We start from the raw sequence: 18193 nt of genomic DNA, 5'->3' as shown, positions 1-18193 counted from the left end.
AGACTACATACCACTTTGCACACCACCACCCATCCGCCAGTTGCCTCCACCCCCTGGTAATTGGCAAAAGTTTGTTCCATGAAACATGTCCCTCAAGAAAGGGGGGGTGTCCCTGAATGGCAGTTTGGAAATGTGGTCACCCTATAGTGCATAGGACACAGTTTTATATATAAAATGATAAAGTGTAGCATAGTAGAATGAGTTATAATGAAAGTGAAAGCAGCATTCATTCCTTTTCATTTCTTGTAAATGGTCTGATTCTTGAAATATTTGCCCTGCCCAATTCCTCTATATATATGTCTGGTAAAACCTGATTACAGGATCAGCACAGAGGAGACTACCAAGACACTGCTGAAAGCAAACAGGTGACATTGATGGAGTAATAGGTAGGTACACTGAGAGGAATTTACTAAGACTGGAGCAGACAGGATCTGGAGAAGCTATCCATATATATTTATATCATTTTCACCCCAGTCCTGTCCGGCTGTCTCTATTCTCAAAAACATTGGGGCTGTGGTTTTGGAATTCCTTAATGTGTTTAGACAGAGGATGCCTTTAAAATATTGGAAAAATGTTTCCTAAGAGGAATCCTTAGTTCTCGTTAGGTTCTACGAATATAAATCTTTTGATAGGGCTATTGCATATACTAGATCTGTGTTTCTCAATCTTTATTCTGTCAAGGCACCCTTTATGATTTTGCACAATCTGGATGCACCCCATTCTAAAATGTCAAAACTTAACTTAATAGTTTTACATATCGCAGCAGCATCCACACACATAGAACACCCAACATTAGAGATGATTTATTCTTAAAAATGCAATGTACCTTTGCACACTGGTACTGACTAGCATTCCAGCTTCCAGCTTCATTCCAGAGCTAGGATGTCCTCAGGCTCCTGGCATCCTTCTGATTTACAAATGCCATCATCAGTTGTTGGGAAACTAGCAGCTGGCCAACACAATCCCCAAACTTGTAAAGCTGCACATTAAAACACTGTGGCTTTGTGTAACAAAACAGGCAGTCTTCATCCACCCTTTGGTTTGCTGACAATTTTTGGGCAATTTTTAGGCATTTTGCCAAGGCACCCCTGAAGTGTCTAGAAGGCATCCTGGTTGAAAAAGGCTGGCCTAGATAATTGTTACGAGTAAGAACATCATTGAAGTTGTGTAAATAGCTGCTTTTTTGCCTTGTAAATGTAGCTGTGCAAAGTGTAATTAATTATCAGCTCCATCCCCTGTGAGTTATACATTGAGTCAGGGAATTAAAAGTGGAGGAGTTGTGCGTGACAACCAATGGGTTTCTATCTTCAGCTTGTCCAGTTAATCTTTGAAAAGTAAATCTAGAAGGTTTTCATGATTCAGTAAATTCCACAAAATATTATTTTATGATCATGTAGTGCCGGGGCCCCCAAACCTTGTAAACAAAGGACTAGTTTACTGGCCTTCAGACTTTTTTTTGGGGGGTGAACTGTGACCAGCTGGAATAGAACATTTTTTCTGGGAGGAAACAGTGCCCAATATTTTGTATTAGGGGAGGAATTTCACCCCATTGTTGGTGTCAGTGGAAGAAATGGTGCCCCATTGTTGATGTCAGTGGCGGGAATTATGCCCCATTTTTGGTGTTAGTGGGAAGAATAGTATCTCATATTAGCAGGCATGTACTGGCCATCGGGACTACCGGGAGATTCCTGGTGGGCCGATGGCTCAGTGGGCCAGTCAGGTGCGGTCCTGGAGCCACTCATCTCTGACAGTGAGTAATCGCAATTTCACTCCTGTCAGGAGGAGCAGCCTCCGTCATATGCTGGAGAGAGCATTAGGCTTTCTGCTGCCTCTAGCCTGCAGGGGGAGATAGACCAACGGCAGACTTTCCTTCCTCTCTCCCCTATCACTTGTTATCACATGACTGGAGAGAAGAACGAGAAGCTGCCTTCAAAACTGTGAGTACATGTGGGAGGGGGAGGAGAGGGAGGACACACTGATGTGAAGGAAGCTGCTGATGGGGACTCTCTGATGTAAAGGGGATTCTGTTGGGGACATTATGATGTAAGAGGGTCGCTGTTGGGGACACTCTGATGTAAGGGGGACGCTGTTGGGGACCCTATGATGTAAGGGGGGCACTGTTGGGGACACTCTGATGTAAGGGGGACGCTGTTGGGGACACTCTGTTGTAAGGGGGACGCTGTTGGGGACACTCTGTTGTAAGGGGGATGCTGTTGGGGACACTCTGATGTAAGGGGGACGCTGTTGGGGACACTCTGTTGTAAGGGGGCACTGTTGGGGACACTCTGATGTAAGAGGGGGGCGCTGTGGGGGACACTCTGATGTAGGGGGTGCTGTTGGGGACACTCTGATGTAAGGAGGGCACTTTTGGGGACACTCAAAATTAAAGTGGGCCGGTCATGAGGAAGTCCAGGGCCAAATTTGTGTCCCAGTCCAGCCCTGCATATTAGTGGAATAAATAGTGCCCCAAGGGCCGGATATTGCATACATATTGTGTGTTTGGATGAAATGCGAGCCTTCGTGTGTTGAATGATGAGATTGTTCAGCAAGAAATAATTTAACAATGTGTAGAATTCTCATTTTCTATATAAATAAGCTTGAAGTCTGTCCATGTGTTGTCAGGTACACAGCTCATACATTCACTTTAGGGAAAAAAAATCTGAAGTGTATCAGAGATATAAAAAAGTATACATAGCTAGAGAGGATAGAATGACAAGGATAAATCCTCTGGATAAATACACCATGAAATAAATGACAAAAAGTAGAAGAAGGAGACAGGAAGGTATTTAGGCATAGTAAAAAAAAAAAAAAACATTTTTGTGTTAAAGGGAGGAAGCAGACCAGAAGAAATTTTCTAAATGAGTGAAAGTCCAATTTACATTTTTTATTTATACACAAACAGTATGGATGGGAAAAAAAAACAAGTTTGTTTTTAAAAATGCACAGTGGATGAAGGGTTAATGTCTGGAGGAGGAGGACATTATATGCAGTGTTCTTATCTTCAGCTCTGTTTGATAAAGATTGTTGGTAGAGGAGCAGAGAACTGCACAGGTGTGGATAAAATCATGTTTCATGATGCCGGTGTTCTGTCAATTGCTCCAACCCGTCAGAAACTCCAATCATGTCACTTCCGGTTTATTTAAGCCTCAGTAATTGGAGATTTTGACAAATTGGTGGTTGGACACAACACCGGCAACCGAATACTGTCCAGTATAGGAAGATTGAGCTGTTTGACAGCACAGCGGCTAACAGGGACAAAGTTGTCGCCACCTCCGAGGCGGCCATTTTGTTGGCTAGTGTCGGAGTGACAATCTCCACTCATAAATGACAGAATAGGGAGTGACTAGTTCCCCTAGGTTTTAAAGGCAGTGTCACATCCAGTGTATAAATACATATAAAGAAAGGATTCCCCTAAGTGGACTTTAACGGCACTTGTAAAAAAGTATAGATAGTAAAAAGATATAGTGATATATAAAAAGTAAAAAAGTTTATTTAACAACAACATGTATTTAAACATTGTATACATAAGGTTCAATGAAACATCTGTATAATGCATACATTCAGTGTAGTCACCAAATAGTGAATTGTTTACCCAGACGCTCTTTTCACACCCAACGCGTTTTGGGATATACAGTATTTTAGTCCTTCTTCAGGGGTGTGGAAGAAAAGAGAAATTCATCTAGGATAACTAGAATATGAAATCATAAATAAGTTATCACTACACGTGGAAATGTATATATGAATCCACTTGAAGTTAAATATTCAACAAATCACTTACATGGTCTGTTTCCTTGATTTGTTTAAAAAAGAAGTTGAAAGTAGAATAGCATTGAACATTTGTACTGGTAGAGTTGCTGTCCCTTTGACATCACAGTTGTTATAATAGGATTGTCACTAGGTAATAATCTCATTAACCACTTGACGACCGCCTCACGCCGATGTACGTTGGCAAGGTGGCACGGACAGGCAAAATCACGTACAGGGTACGTGATTTGCCTTCCGCGGGTGGGGGGTCCGATCGGTCCCCCCCCGGTGCCCGAGGCGGTCGCCATTTGTTCCCGGGCGATGAGAGGTGAGGGGGAGGCCATCCATTGTTGGCCACCCCCTCCCGATCGCTCCCGGCGAATGAAAATGCTTCCTTTCCCTCTGTAATGTAAACAGAGGGAAAGGAAGTGATGTAATCTCTCCTCGAGCGGTCTTTTCGTCGCCGCGCCGAGGAGAGAAGACATCCAAGTAAGTCTGCACAACACTACACATCCAGTAGAACACGCCAGGCACACTTGTCACCCCCGATCACCCCCCGATCACCCCCCGATCACCCCCCTGTACCCCCTGTCACTCTGACACCAATAGCATTTTTTTTTTTTTTTGCATTGGTGTCAGTTTGTGTCAGTTAGAAGTGTTAGGGCAGTTAGGTTAGCCCCCTTTAGGTCTAGGGTACCCCCCTTAGGTCCAGGGTACCCTCCTAATCCCCCCTAATAAAAGTTAACCCCTTGATTACCCCCCGTCACCAGTGACGCTAAGCGATCGTTTTTCTGATCGCTGTATTAGTGACACAGGTGACGCTAGTTAGGGAGGTAAGTATATAGGTTCGCTGTCAGTGTTTTATAGCGACAGGGACCCCCATATACTACCTGCTAAAGGTTTTAACCCCCTGATTGCCCCCTAGTTAACCCTTTCACCAGCGATCACCGTATAAGTGTTACGGGTGACGCTGGTTAGCTAGTTTGTTTTTTGTAGTTTATTACAGTTTATTACAGTTTATTATAGTTTATTATAGTTTTAGGGCACCCGCCGTTTATTACCCTATAAAGGTTTAACCCCCTAATTGCCTGGCGGTGATAGAAGTTAAGTTTTTAGGATCAGATAAGGTCTGCGTCGCCCCAGGCAGCGTCAGGTTAGCGCCAGTACCGCTAAAACCCACGCACGCAGCATACACCTCCCTTAGTGCTATAGTATCTGAACGGATCAATATCTGATCCGATCAGATCTATACTCCCCAGCAGTTTAGGGTTCCCTGAAACGCAGTGTTAGCGGGATCAGCCCAGATACCTGCTAGCACCTGCGTTTTGCTCCTCGGCCCAGCCCTGCCCAGCCCACCCAAGTGCAGTATCGATCGATTACTGACACTTACAAAACACTAAGCACACATAACTGCAGCGGTCGCAGAGTCAGGCCTGATCCCTGCGATCGCTAACAGTTTTTTGGTAGCGTTTTGATACAGTCGCCAACAGTCAGGAGCTTTTTTGCCTGTGAGTCTCACTAGTGTACCCCTAAATTTAGAGGCCAAAATGGCAAATCCAAGGTACACTAGTGAAGAGGCCTACAGGATTCTGAGCATGACAGATAGTGAAGAGGAAGTCACTCATCTGTCAAGTTCAGGCTCAGAATACGAACCTGTAGAGGACAGCGGCTCCATGACAGATAGCTCTGACGACAGAGTTGTGGTCCCTGCTAGAGTCAGGCGTACCAGACCCCGAACTTATGCTGTCCTTGAAGTGCAAGAACCGCAGGGCTCTCGTATGGAGCAGAGCAGTACTAGCGCTGCTATTCCTTCTGGTGAACTGGCAAGCACCAGCGGCCTAGTACACCCTGGTCGTACATCCAGCACTGCAGTATCACGTGGTGACGTGGCGAGTCCCATAAGTGCAGTTCAAGCTGGCGAGGTGGCAAGCAGTAGTAGTGTCCCGCTGCCACCAAGAAGACAAAGACAGGCCCGTCGTGCCCATAGTGCCCTTCCTGCTGCATTGGCCAATCCGAATTGGGAACCTTCCACTTCTGCAGCACCCGTACTTCCCCCTTTCACTGGCCAACCCGGAATTCAGGTGGAAACAGTTGACTTTATGCCACTGGATTTTTATTCACTGTTTTTCACCGAAGATCTCTATAGATCTATTGTGGACCAAAGCAATTTGTACGCTGGTCAACACATCGCCGCTAATCCCCAGTCCTCCCTTGCCAGAGATTGGAGACCAATTACGGTCTCCGAATTTAAGACCTTTCTGGGCCTTTCCCTCCTCATGGGGTTGAATAAAAAGAGTAAGTTGCGGTCATATTGGTCCACTGACCCAATTTACCATTCACCCTTGTTCTCTGCTTCCATGACCAGGGCACGATACGAGCAGATTTTGCGGTTCATGCACTTCAACGACAATGAACTCTGTCGTCCTCGTGGAGACCCTGCATACGATCGGCTCTACAAAATTCGGCCCCTCGTAAACCACTTCAACCAACGTTTTGCAGACTTGTTTACCCCCCATCAAGTTGTCTGCGTTGATGAGTCCCTGATTAAGTTTTCTGGCCGCTTGTCATTCAAACAGTACCTTCCCAGCAAGCGTGCCAGATACGGGGTCAAGATGTATAAGCTCTGTGACAGGGCCACAGGCTATACATGTAGATTTATGGTTTACGAGGGAAGAGATAGTCACGTAGAGCCGACAAACTGCCCTGACTACATAGGAAGCGCTGGCAAGATAGTGTGGGACTTGGTGTCACCCTTATTCGGAAAGGGGTACCACTTGTACGTGGACAATTATTATACGAGCGTGCCACTTTTTAGTCACTTGTTTGATCAGCAGATTGGAGCATGTGGCACCGTGCGACCTAATCGCCGGGGCTTTCCCCAGCGGCTTGTAGATTCCCGTCTTAGGCTGGGGGAGAGAGCCTGCTTGAAGTATAATAATTTGCTCGCTATGAAGTGGAGGGATAAGAAGAATGTTTTCGTTCTCACCTCCCTTCATGCAGACACGATGACCCAAATTTCTACGGCGACTGGTGTTGTGGAGAAACCCCTCTGTGTCCACGAATACAACCTTAATATGGGAGGGGTGGACCTCAATGACCAGTTGTTGGCGCCGTACTTAGTTGCCCGTAAGGCCAGACGCTGGTACAAAAAAGTGTCTGTATACTTATTTCAATTGGCTTTGCTGAATGCTCATGTGCTATACAGAGCTTCAGGACAGACTGGATCCTTCCTTAAATTCCAGGAAGAGATCGTCAGAGCCCTTCTGTTTCCAGACGGTGCTCTACCTCACCTTCCCCAACCAAATGCAGTAAGCCGGCTGCATGAGCGGCATTTTATTTATGCCATCCCGAGTACCCCTACCCAACAAGCCCCCCAAAAAAGATGTCGTGTCTGCAGCAAGCGCGGATTTAGGCGTGACACCCGGACTTATTGTCCCTCCTGTCCTGGCAATCCTGGTCTTTGCATGGGTGAATGCTTTGAACGCTACCATACATTAGTTGAGTATTAGCGTAGGGTTCAGCACTGCACAGACTAGGCACACTAACACAGGGTCTCCCAAGATGCCATTGCATTTTGAGAGACCCAAACCTGGAACAAAAGTTACAAAAGTTAAAAGTTACTAAAAAAAAGTGTAAAAAAAAAAAATAAAAAAAAATAAAAAAAAATAAAAACACAAAAAAAAATATAAAATAAAAAAAACAAAAATAGTTGTTGTTTTATTGTTCTCTCTCTCTCTATTCTCTCTCTATTGTTCTTCTCTTTTTTACTCTATTCTATTCTGCAATGTTTTATTGTTATTATGTTTTACCATGTTTCCTTTTCAGATTTTTCATACTTTACCGTTTACTGTGTTTTGTTGGTAACCATTTTATTGTTTTCAGGTACGCCATTCAGTTGCAGCGCGGATTTATTTATCTTGACAGCAACAGCGTTTGCTCCCACGATATATAAAGCCGTGACTCCAACGCTGTCGGAGGTGATTTCACCACCACAGTTACATACTTCAGCATATATGCCGAAGCGTGGGGGCAGAAGTGGGTGGAGGAGCGATTTGCTCCTGCCTTTTGCGGGAGGATGCCCCCATGCTTCGGCATATATATATTTTAGGCACAGGTTGCGTTAAATGTTTTATTTTTTACTATTTTTTTTTTTGTATTTGCTTTGCAGGTATGGTAAGTCTTACTGTTATACTGTAATGTTGCTTTGTTTTATTGTTAACCATCATTTGCTTAGCAGGTACGCCATTCAGTTGCAGCGCGGATTTATTTATCTTGACAGCAACAGCGTTTGCTCCCACGATATATAAAGCCGTGACTCCAACGCTGTCGGAGGTGATTTCACCACCACAGTTACATACTTCAGCATATATGCCGAAGCGTGGGGGCAGAAGTGGGTGGAGGAGCGATTTGCTCCTGCCTTTTGCGGGAGGATGCCCCCATGCTTCGGCATATATATATTTTAGGCACAGGTTGCGTTAAATGTTTTATTTTTTACTATTTTTTTTTTTGTATTTGCTTTGCAGGTATGGTAAGTCTTACTGTTATACTGTAATGTTGCTTTGTTTTATTGTTAACCATCATTTGCTTAGCAGGTACGCCATTCAGTTGCAGCGCAGATTTATTTATCTTGACAGCAACAGCGTTTGCTCCCACGATATATAAAGCCGTGACTCCAACGCTGTCGGAGGTGATTTCACCACCACAGTTACATACTTCAGCATATATGCCGAAGCGTGGGGGCAGCAGTGGGTGGAGGAGCAATTTGCTCCTGCCTTTTGCGGGAGGATGCCCCCATGCTTCGGCATATATAAATGGTGCATGTATGCCCATCATTAGAAGTGGGTGGATGAAGGGAGGTATTCTAATGGTGGGCATACCCACCGATCAATATCTTTTTTTCGTTCAGCCCACAGGCTGCATGAAAAAAAAGTTTACAATATATGCCTAACAAGGACCAGCAACGTACTGGTATGTTGCTGGACTTTGAGTGGTTATACCAGAATGATGCCTGCAGGTTTAGGTATCATCTTGGTATCATTCTTTTCAGCCAGCGGTCGGCTTTCATGTAAAAGCAATCCTAGCGGCTAATTAGCCTCTAGACTGCTTTTGCAAGCAGTGGGAGGGAATGCCCCCCCTCCCCCACCGTCTTCCATGTTTTTCTCTGGCTTTCCTGTCCCAACAGGGAACCTGAAAATGCAGCCGGTGATTCAGCCAGCTGACCATAGAGCTGATCAGAGACCAGAATGGCTCCAAACATCTCTATGGCCTAAGAAACCGGAAGCTACGAGCATTTCATGACTTAGATTTCGCCGAATGTAAACAGCGCCATTGGGAAATTGGGAAAGCATTTTATCACACCGATCTTGGTGTGGTCAGATGCTTTGAGGGCAGAGGAGAGATCTAGGGTCTAATAGAGCCCAATTTTTTAAAAAAAGAGTACCTGTCACTACCTATTGCTATCATAGGGGATATTTACATTCCCTGAGATAACAATAAAATTAATTAAAAAAAAATAAAAATGAAAGGAACAGTTTAAAAATAAGATAAAAAAGCAAAAAAATAATAAAGAAAAAAAAAAAAAAAAAAAAAAAGCACCCCTGTCCCCCCCTGCTCTCGCGCAAAGGCGAACGCAAGCGTCGGTCTGGCGTCAAATGTAAACAGCAATTGCACCATGCATGTGAGGTATCACCGCGAAGGACAGAACGAGGGCAGTAATTTTAGCAGTAGACCTCCTCTGTAAATCTAAAGTGGTAACCTGTAAAGGCTTTTAAAGGCTTTTAAAAATGTATTTATTTTGTCGCCGCTGCGCGTTTGTGCGCAATTTTAAAACATGTCATGTTTGGTATCCATGTACTCGGCCTAAGATCATCTTTTTTATTTCATCAAACATTTGGGCAATATAGTGTGTTTTAGTGCATTAAAATTTTAAAAAGTGTGTTTTTTCCCCAAAAAATGCGTTTGAAAAATCGCTGCGCAAATACTGTGTGAAAAAAAAATATGAAACACCCACCATTTTAATCTGTAGGGCATTTGCTTTAAAAAAAATATATAATGTTTGGGGGTTCAAAGTAATTTTCTTGCAAAAAAAAATTATTTTTTTCATGTAATCAAAAAGTGTCAGAAAGGGCTTTGTCTTCAAGTGGTTAGAAGAGTGGGTGATGTGTGACATAAGCTTCTAAATGTTGTGCATAAAATGCCAGGACAGTTCAAACCCCCCCCAAATGACCCCATTTTGGAAAGTAGACACCCCAAGCTATTTGCTGAGAGGCATGTCGAGTCCATGGAATATTTTATATTGTGACACAAGTTGCGGGAAAGAGACAAATCTTTTTTTTTTTTTTTTTTTTTTTTGCACAAAGATGTCACTAAATGATATATTGCTCAAACATGCCATGGGAATATGTGAAATTATACCCCAAAATACATTCTGTTGCTTCTCCTGAGTATGGGGATACCACATGTGTGGGACTTTTTGGGAGCCTAGCCGCGCACGGGACCCCGAAAACCAAGCCCCGCCTTCAGGCTTTCTAAGGGCGTAAATTTTTTATTTCACTCTTCACTGCCTAGCACAGTTTCGGAGGCCATGGAATGCCCAGATGGCACAAACCCCCCCCAAATGACCCCATTTTGGAAAGTAGACACCCCAAGCTATTTGCTGAGAGGTATAGTGAGTATTTTGCAGACCTCACTTTTTGTCACAAACTTTCGAAAATTGAAAAAAGAAAAAAAAAATACATTTTTCTTGTCTTTCTTCATTTTCAAAAACAAATGAGAGCTGCAAAATACTCACCATGCCTCTCAGCAAATAGCTTGGGGTGTCTACTTTCCAAAATGGGGTCATTTGGGGGGGGGTTTTGCCATCTTGGCATTTTATGGCCTTCAAAACTGTGATAGGTAGTGAGGAGTGGAATCACAACTTAACGCCCTTAGAAATCCTGAAGCCGGTGCTTGGTTTTCGGGGCCCCGTATGCGGCTAGGCTCCCAAAAAGTCCCACACATGTGGTATCCCCATACTCAGGAGAAGCAGCAGAATATATTTTGGGGTGTAATTCCACATATGCCCATGGCATGTTTGAGCAATATATCATTTAGTGACAACTTTGTGCAAAAAAAAAAAAAAAAATTGTCACTTTCCCGCAACTTGTGTCAAAAAATAAAATATTCCATGGACTCAACATGCCTCTCAGCAAATAGTTTGGGGTGTCTACTTTCCAAAATGGGGTCATTTGGGGGGGTTTTGTGCCATCTGGGCATTTTATGGCCTTCAAAACTGTGATAGGTAGTGAGGAATGAAATCAAAAATTTATGCCCTTAGAAATCCTGAAGGCGGTGATTGGTTTTCGGGGCCCCGTACGCGGCTAGGCTCCCAAAAAGTCCTAAACATGTGGTATCCCCATACTCAGGAGAAGCAGCAGAATGTATTTTGGGGTGTAATTCCACATATGCCCATGGCATGTTTGAGCAATATATCATTTAGTGACAACTTTGTGCAAAAAAAAAAAAAAAAAAAAAAAAGTGTTACTTTCCCGCAACTTGTGTCAAAATATAAAATATTCCATGGACTCAACATGCCTCTCAGCAAATAGTTTGGGGTGTCTACTTTCCAAAATGGGGTCATTTGGGGGAGGTTTGTGCCATCTTGGCATTTTATGGCCTTCAAAACTGTGATAGGTAGTGAGGAGTCAAATCACAACATTATGCCCTTAGAAATCCTGAAGGCGGTGCTTGGTTTTCGGGCCCCCGTATGCGGCTAGGCTCCCAAAAAGTCCCACACATGTGGTATCCCCATACTCAGGAGAAGCAGCTAAATGTATTTTGGGGTGCAATTCCACATATGCCCATGGCCTGTGTGAGAAATATATCATTTAGTGACAACTTTGTGCAAAAAAAAAAAAAATTGTCACTTTCCCGCAACTTGTGTCAAAAAAGAAAGTATTCCATGGACTCAACATGCCTCTCAGCAAATAGCTTGGGGTGTCTACTTTCCAAAATGGGGTCATTTGGGGGGGTTTTGTGCCATCTGGGCATTTTATGGCCTTCAAAACTGTGATAGGTAGTGAGGAATGAAATCAAAAATTTATGCCCTTAGAAATCCTGAAGGCGGTGATTGGTTTTCGGGGCCCCGTACGTGGCTAGGCTCCCAAAAAGTCCCACACATGTGGTATCCCCATACTCAGGAGAAGCAGCTGAATGTATTTTGGGGTGCAATTCCACATAGGCCCATGGCCTGTGTGAGCAATATATCATTTAGTGACAACTTTTTGTAAATATTTTTTTTTTTTTTTTGTCATTATTCAATCACTTGGGACAAAAAAATAAATATTCAATGGGTTCTACATGCCTCTCGGCAATTTCCTTGGGGTGTCTACTTTCCAAAATGGGGTCATTTGGGGGGGTTTTGTACTGCCCTGCCATTTTAGCACCTCATGAAATGACATAGGCAGTCATAAACTAAAAGCTGTGTAAATTCCAGAAAATGTACCCTAGTTTGTAGACGCTATAACTTTTGCGCAAACCAATAAATATACGCTTATTAACTTTTTTTTTACCAAAGACATGTGGCCGAATAAATTTTGGCCTAAATGTATGACTAAAATTGAGTTTATTGGATTTTTTTTATAACAAAAAGTAGAAAATATCATTTTTTTTCAAAATTTTCGGTCTTTTTCCGTTTATAGCGCAAAAAATAAAAACGGCAGAGGTGATCAAATACCATCAAAAGAAAGCTCTATTTGTGGGAAGAAAAGGACGCAAATTTCGTTTGGGTACAGCATTGCATGACCGCGCAATTAGCAGTTAAAGCGACGCAGTGCCAAATTGGAAAAAGACCTCTGGTCCTTAGGCAGCATAATGGTCCGGGGCTCAAGTGGTTAAGGAGGTGTGTTATTTCACCTACCCCTGTCCTCCATGGCTGCGTAATGGCCGGAGCGGTATACTGGGGCAAAAAAGAGAAATCCCTATGTGTAGAAGAAGAGGGGAATTTAGGTACAGTTTGGGAAGTAGAGAATCGTAGAGAAGTGATGTTAATATAGTGAGGCTTCAAAACAGTTTCTAAATATATAATGTGAAACAAGGAATGTGTTTGCCAGATGGTATATAAATATCATATGTCTGCTACAGGTTGAGGCATATGTAATGCATCTTGATAGTAAGTAAGCTTAATAGCTGAGAGCAAAAATAATATAGAGGAGTATAAGCTGATATGATATTATATTGGTATGGGTGGAGAGGTATCATAAAGGGAAACAGTGTGTTTTGAGAAATAGCAAATAAAATTAATATTGCTAGACTGTAATTATATATTAGTGTATTGATAGGGATAAACAAAGGCGATAACAATATTCTTAATGTAAACAATAAGTAGGATTACTTATACTGCTTATATAGCCTTGTATACTTATGTAGCTCAATGGCTATTTTTATTGAGTAGGTATTATAGTTTGTTTATGTAAAAAAGAGAGAAAATAGTTAGTATGGATAAACCTCATTATAGCCTAATTCTGACATTGGATATGTAGATAATGTTATAAACATTAGCTGGTGCCTGTAAGTAATAACATTGTATCCAAAAGAATCTATTGTTATAGGCATAAGTATAATCAATGGGAAATATTTGTTTGAATATCTTATAGGGTTGACAGCTAAGATAGTTGATATGAGCAAGGTCTTTTGGCAACAAACATAATTGTATGTTAACTTGAGGTAGCAATAGTATTAAGCCTTTAGAGAGGAAAAATATTTTTTAAAAAGGAAGTATATAATGTAAACGTAAAGACCAACTTGAGGGGTATATACATTTTTCAAAAATACCTTTTAGAGCAGGTTCAGAGGTAAGCCAGTCACGCATCCCAGCATCCAGCATGTAAAACGCTTGAGCTGGGAGTGAGTGAATCTTGTGTTTTTATATGGTGAGCTCCGAATCAGCTGGCGCCAGTAATTGCGCTCAGCTGACTAATGGAGCTTATTGTCAGGGGAACCTCCGAACCGCCCCCTGAGCTGTGAGTGCGTGGCGCCGCCCCTACCGCACACGGCAGTGTAGCCACGTTGGAGCGGCGCCACGTTGGAGCGGCGCCACGCACACCTGGCCCACCGACACCCAGTATACCGCTCCGGCCGTTACGCAGCCATGGAGGACGGGGGTAGGTGAAATAACACACCTCCTTAATGAGATTATTACCTAGTGACAATCCTATTATAACAACTGTGATGTCAAAGGGACAGCAACTCTACCAGTACAAATGTTCAATGCTATTCTACTTTCAACTTCTTTTTTAAACAAATCAAGGAAACAGACCATGTAAGTGATTTGTTGAATATTTAACTTCAAGTGGATTCATATATACATTTCCACGTGTAGTGATAACTTATTTATGATTTCATATTCTAGTTATCCTAGATGAATTTCTCTTTTCTTCCACACCCCTGAAGGACTAAAATACTGTATATCCCGAAACGCGTTGGGTGTGAAAAGAGCGTCTGTGTAAAAAATTCACCATTTGGTGACTACACTGAATGTATGCATTATACAGATGTTTCGTTGAACCTTATGTATACAATGTTTTAATACATGTTGTTGTTAAATAAACTTTTTTACTTTTTATATATCACTATATCTTTTTACTATCTATACATTTTTACAAGTGCCGTTAAAGTCCACTTAGGGGAATCCTTTCATTATATGTATCTCCACTCATAATATCCTGCACCGGACTCTATTCAGTGGCCGGTGTTGTGTCCAACCACCAATTTGTCAGAAACTCCAATTACTGCTGGTTTAAAGAAACCGGAAGTTAAGTAGTTGGAATTGTTGACAGGTTGGACAATTTGACAGAACAGCGGCACAGGAAAAGGGCAGAGATGTCTTCAACTACTGGACTAGGAAATACACTTAGGGACTTCAAACTGAATAATAGGTAGAGGGGTGAATTTTTTTTAAAATCTCATTAAACAAATAATGTTTAATCAAATAAATTAAAACAAGAAAAATCTGCTGCGCCAACCAAATAAACAAATGAACAACAAGCAGCCAACACCACCAATTAGACTAATTGTAAAGATAAATATAAGAACGAAAAAGTGTAGCGCTATAATGTGTCAATCAGCAACAATATAAAGTATATTGAGTAACATACCTAGTGTATATCAGATGCTAGATCCTGCTAGACTTCGCAGGAAAAAACAGTGGACTAGTTGAAAAATCTTATGTTCAAAAGAAAAACACTACTAGTAACATATCCTATGTAATAAACAGTGTGAATTATGTGTGCATCATAAAGCTAAACCCAAACCCTCAAATCGAACAGGTTTTCTACGCTTGATTCAATGAACTGTCCAAAACCCCAGGGACCTGCCACATATCCCCACCCCAATTTCTACCATACATGCTTGTGTTCGATTTGAGGGTTTGGGTTTAGCTTTATGATGCACACATAATTCACACTGTTTATTACATAGGATATGTTACTAGTAGTGTTTTTCTTTTGAACATAAGATTTTTCAACTAGTCCACTGTTTTTTCCTGCGAAGTCTAGCAGGATCTAGCATCTGATATACACTAGGTATGTTAATCAAATAAATTGTTTAAAAAAAAAACTGTTTAAAAATGTCTTATAACAAATGTTATTAAATATTCATTCAAATACAGTGCCATGAAAAAATATTAATACCTCTTGGAATTTTCCACATTTCATCATATTACAACCAAAAACATAAATGTATTTTATTGGGATTTTATGTGATAGACCAACAAAAAGTGGCATATAATTGTGAAGTGGAAGAAAAATGAAAAATGGTATTCAATTTTTTTTTTTACAAAAAAATATGTGAAAAGTGGAGGGGGGGGGGGGCATTTGTATTCAGCCCCCTTTACTCTGATACCCCTAACTAAAATCTAATGGAACCAATTGCCTTCAGAAGTCACCTAATTATTAATTAGAGTCAACCTGTGTGGACACAACCGGACAGGTCAGGGATAAAGTTGTGGAGAAGTTTAAAGCAGGGTTAGGTTATAAAAAAGTATCCCAAGCTTTGAACATCTCAAAGAGCACTGTTCAGTCCATCATTCGAAAGTGGAAAGAGTATTGCAAACCTACCAAGACACGGCTGTCCACCTAAACTGACAGGCCAGGCAAGGAGAGCAGTCCTTAGAGAAGCAGCCAAGAGGTCCATGGTAACTCTGGAGGAGCTGCAGAGATCCACAGTAGGGATGAGCCGAACACCCCCCGGTTCAGTTCGCACCAGAACCTGTGAACGGACTGAAAATTTGCACGAACGTTAGAACCCCATTGACGTCTATGGGACTCGAACGTTCAAAATCAAAAGTGTTAATTTTAAAGGCTAATTTGCATGGTATTGTCCTAAAAAGGGTTTGGAGACTCGGGTCCTGCCCCAGGGGACATGTATCAATGCAAAAAAAAAGTTTTAAAAACGGACGTTTTTTCGGGAGCAGTGATTTTAATGATACTTAAAGTAAAGAAAAAAAAAGTGAAATATTCCTTTAAATATCGTACATGGGGGGGTGTCTATAGTATGCCTGTAAAGTGGCGCGTGTTTCCCGTGCTTAGAACAGTCCCTGCACAAAATGACATTTTTAAAGGAAAAAAAGTCATTTAAAAGTGCTTGCGGCTTTAATGTAATGTCGGGTCCTGGCAATATGGATGAAAATCAGTGAGACAAACGCATGGGTACCCCCCAGTCCATTACCAGGCCCTTTGGGTCTTGTATGGATATTAAGGGGAACCCCGCACCCAAATTAAAATAAGGAAAGGTGTGGGGCCACCAGGCCCTATATGCTCTGAACAGCAGTATACAGGAGGTGCAAACAAGACAGGGACTGTAGGTTTGTTGTTAAGTAGAATCTGTTTGTAATTTTGAACTGGTACATTTTTAACGTGTTTAGCTACAGCCAAAAAAATCTATTTTAAGCTTTTTGGAAAACAAAGGGAAGGGTTATCACCCCTGTGACATTTGTTTTGCTGTCTGTGCTCCTCTTCAGAAGATTTCACCTCACTTTCTGTCCCAATGACAAATGTTTTTTGAAGATTTGGGGTTTTTAGTGAAACAAGGATTGGTGATAAAGCATCAGTGGAAAGGAGAAACGTTTTTCCCATATTAACTCTTACAGGAGAGAATTTCCCTTCCTAGGGGTAGATTTCATCTCACTTCCTGTTGTCTCCTTCCGTTTGCAAGTAGGAGTCGTTTGTAAGTTGGATGTTTTAAAAGTAGGGGCCTGCCCTATATACTCTGCAGAAATTGTGACCTTAGGTGTTGGTGTTGCCACAACACTGTAAGCCCTCACAGGGCCCTGCTGTGAAATATTAGATCAAGAATTGTAATTACATGCCCCTGTTGAACAGGGGCAGAAAAATTGGGCCTTTGGTGATGGTGGTGGTGCTGGTGCCACAACACTGTAAGTCCTCACAGTTACTCTTGGTGGGCGCAGAAACAGGCACTGCTGTGAAATATTAGATCAAGAATTGTAATTACATGCACCTGTTGGACAGGGCAGAAAAATTGGGCCTTTGGTGGTGGTGGTGTTGGAGCCACAACACTGTAATGCCCCGTACACACGGTCGGACCTTCCGACGGAAAATGTGCGATTGGAGCTTGTTGTTGGAAATTCCGACCGTGTGTGGGCTCCATCGGACATTTTCCATCAGATTTTCCGACACACAAAGTTTGAGAGCAGGCTATAAAGTTTTCCGACAACAAAATCCGATCGTGTCAATTCCGACCGTGTGTGGCCAATTCCGACGCACAAAATGCTCAGAAGAAATTCCGAGATGGAACAGCTCGGTCTGGTAAAATTAGCATTCGGAATGGATAGAGCACTTTCGTCAGGCTGCAATGTTTAAAATTGTTTAATACAGCGCACTCTCTTCTTTTTTATAATGCTAGAAGAATGAAGTAGTTTTGCTGCTCATATTCACACAGACTTCTCACAAACTTCTTTCTTTATTATTTCTCGAGATTCTCTCAATATATTTTGATTTGTCACATCTGACAAAAAATATATATATTATTTTATTTTTGGTTTGGATTTTTTTCAAGCTTGATTTTTTTTTTTTTTTTTTTTGGTTTGTATTGTTTTCAAGCCTGATCTTGTTGGTAATTATGTTTATTTTTTTATTTTATATCCTGAATATTTTTTGGTGTGTTTTGTGTGTCAAGTTACCACAACACCATTATTATCTTGTATTATTAAATCTCAAGGAGATTGTTTGGTGTTGGTGTCCCTTGTTAATTTCACATTGTATTTTTGAAATGTACCTGCCTCCTCACAAACAAACTGTCCTTTTTGAAGGAAAACACACATAGGCGAGTATAATTGAAACAAAAATTCCTTTAAGGGCTCAGAACCAAACAAAGAGGGAGGCAACGCTGGATAAACATCGTTATTGGCGAAGCCTTTGACCCCCCAAGGGCAGACATCAATGATTTTACAGCAAAA

The 18193-nt window shown here is 41.8% G+C and overlaps 1 protein-coding gene across 1 annotated transcript in view; it reads left to right on the top strand.

Annotated features, from left to right (window-relative positions):
- The first annotated feature begins 318 nt into the window (after positions 1-318).
- The window catches only part of LOC141148317 (interferon-induced very large GTPase 1-like), a 45879-nt gene continuing 28004 nt past the window's right edge, over positions 319-18193 (top strand). The window contains exon 1 of the mRNA XM_073635644.1: positions 319-386. The gene's annotated coding sequence lies outside the window, so the exon portion shown is untranslated. The remainder of the gene's footprint in view (positions 387-18193) is intronic.

The sequence above is a fragment of the Aquarana catesbeiana genome, linkage group LG06, assembly GCF_042186555.1.
Source record: "Aquarana catesbeiana isolate 2022-GZ linkage group LG06, ASM4218655v1, whole genome shotgun sequence".
NCBI classification, from domain to species: Eukaryota; Metazoa; Chordata; class Amphibia; order Anura; family Ranidae; genus Aquarana; species Aquarana catesbeiana.
This window is presented reverse-complemented; position numbering and strand designations above follow the sequence as displayed.